The sequence below is a fragment of the Euprymna scolopes genome, chromosome 12 (assembly GCF_053919585.1).
Source record: "Euprymna scolopes isolate OS-2025 chromosome 12, ASM5391958v1, whole genome shotgun sequence".
NCBI lineage: Eukaryota > Metazoa > Mollusca > Cephalopoda > Sepiida > Sepiolidae > Euprymna > Euprymna scolopes.
Genome location: NC_136493.1, coordinates 49324682 through 49327263, shown reverse-complemented (window position 1 = coordinate 49327263; position 2582 = coordinate 49324682).

Here is a 2582-nt window from a genome sequence, read left to right as displayed (position 1 = left end):
TTTTTTTTTTTTTTTTTTTAAATAAGTGTTTTAAAAAAAATTAACGAAATATATTGGTAAATATCATGTAATGCTACACCGAAACCCCCACCACTCTAATTTTTTATTTTTTTATTTTTAGGAGTACATGGTGACCCCCGCCCCCCCCAAAAAAAAAAGCTAAATGGAGACTATCTAGAATATATCCTGTAGACCCTAGTGTTTTGATGTGATGTTTTGAATATAATAAACTAGTTATGACCAAAGTTTCATTTCATTAGGACAAAACACTAAGAAACGGGGCCTTATTAGAGTTGAGGCCCGTTTTTTAGGGTCACCCTGTATTCGATGTCCCCGACAACAATTCTGATGATTAAACCCATCACAAATTTACTGTTTGCGTGGTATTAACCCCTGGAACTTGAAACGATTTTGTGCCATCTCACTGCTTTCGTTAACGCTATGGCCGAGCGCATAATAGTGTTTTCTTACATTATGCGTTTGCGTGTAGCAAATTGACTTGTCACATTGGGGAGGAGTCTTTAGTGGACATTTGAAATAACAAAGTTTTCAAAAAGAAAAAATGTGGTTCTTTTTTTGTGTTACTACATAGTTTTTAATGTTTTTCAATTTTTCATTAAGTTTTAATTAAATTTTTACTAGTGAAAATTTAATTAAAAACGTAAGTGAATTTAGAAGTTGTTTTTTTTCTTTTTTTCAACACAAATGCAACATTGTGACTTTTATTCAGAATAATTATTTTTATGCAAACAATAACAACCGGTGAATTATTTATTTTTCATGTTTGAAAAGCACGTTTGTTCCTCAGTGGCACAACTCCGATGACCAATGTTGAACGATTGCCCTCATGATTTTTCACAATGTAGAGTGAGTAGTAATTCGACGGAACAAAACCCTTCAACATATGCGGTCTTCATCAGAGTTGCAACCTTTTTGTGAGCAAGTACTGAGTGTATTACCTGGAACTCAGGAACGGCCAAAGTTAAGGACATCACCAAAAAGAGTAAGGGGTACAGCTTGATGGTGCCGTGACCAGGATATCATATCTAATCGCCATGAGAAGGAAAAAGGGTACACACACATAAATGCTCCTCATTGAATGCATGTACAAACGAATCTGTACATTCACTCTCTCACTAATAAAACAGGCACACTAATGTACGCACACATTTACATGCCTGTCCCACACATACACATATGTGCAAGGCAACAGCTAAAATGACTGTATATTCAATTTCTCTAAACAAAAAGATGCAACATTGCGACAATGGGATAAGGAGTTGAGCTGGCTAGACTTTGTGGGACCTATTAGATTAGAGATCCATTTTTTAAGAGGGAGAGGCTAGTAGTTGGTGCACCAGCCCAGATGTAACAACAATACTCCATGCATTGGCGAATGGTTGCTTATTACAGATATAAGATGTTAGTAGGAGATAGAATTTTTCTACTAGGGTAGAGGGAGCCCACATTCTTTCCAGCAAATTTGGCTGTATCTTCTATGCATTTGTTCCAATTCACATTACCTGTGAATGTTAGGCCAAGGAGTTTGGACGTCATTGACCATGAGAATCAGTAGTTGGAGAGGTTTTTTTTTATTATTATTAAAGAAAGAAAGCTTGTCTTAGTAGCATTCCAGCGATGTCCTTATTTCATTATAGACTGGAGGTCGTTTTTAAGGAATTAGCTGTTATAGTGAATGTGTGTATGTCCATTTTTTTGCTCACATGTCGAGAATGGAGTGTGGTACCATCATCAAATGTAGCCATCTTGAATGCAATTTCATCAAGGAGGTCGTTTATGAACGTCAGGAGTAATAAAAATCTAAGGATTTTGTTTGTATGTTATTTTTTTCATTCAGAATTATTTAAAGTATTATTCTAAAAATGAGAATTTTCGTTGAAAAGTTGACTTAGCTGAGAGTTTCTAATAAGAAATTGAAATTCAGCTATTAAGTCAATTTTCGACCAAACTTGTCATTTTTAGTATAATGCTTTAATATGGCACTAAAAAGAAATGTGAAAACAGTTTTATTAAGAACAATAATAACTCTTGGGAACTTAGAAAGAATAAGGACCATGCTATCGTCGGAATTTACTGTGCAGTTTACGTAAAACATGGGAAGATGCCAAACGAATATTTTGTGATTATTTTTTTTGTGTGTGTGCAAACGCTGGACAAATTTTTTCAATGAAAAATATATTATTTTTATTATTAAGAAATAAAATTTTCATTTTTCAATTCATCTTTGTGAATTGAAAAATTAAAATTTTTCGTAAGAAGAAAATACAATTAATAATTATTGAAGTATTTTTTCGAAACTGAAAATTAAAACAAAAAAACACTCATTGTAAGGTAAGTTTCATAAATGTTTATTTTATGAATGACAAACAAAAATTTTATTTTCTATATGATTTTTTCTTATTTTTTTTTTGAAATCAAGATAAATATTTAATTTTTTTAAATAATAAATCGATGATAGCAAACATGTTTTCTTAAATGATGTTAGCTGCTGCGATTTCATTGGTTAGACATTTTGGTACCTTTTAGTGTTATACGTAAACTGCCAGGAAAATTTCGACGAA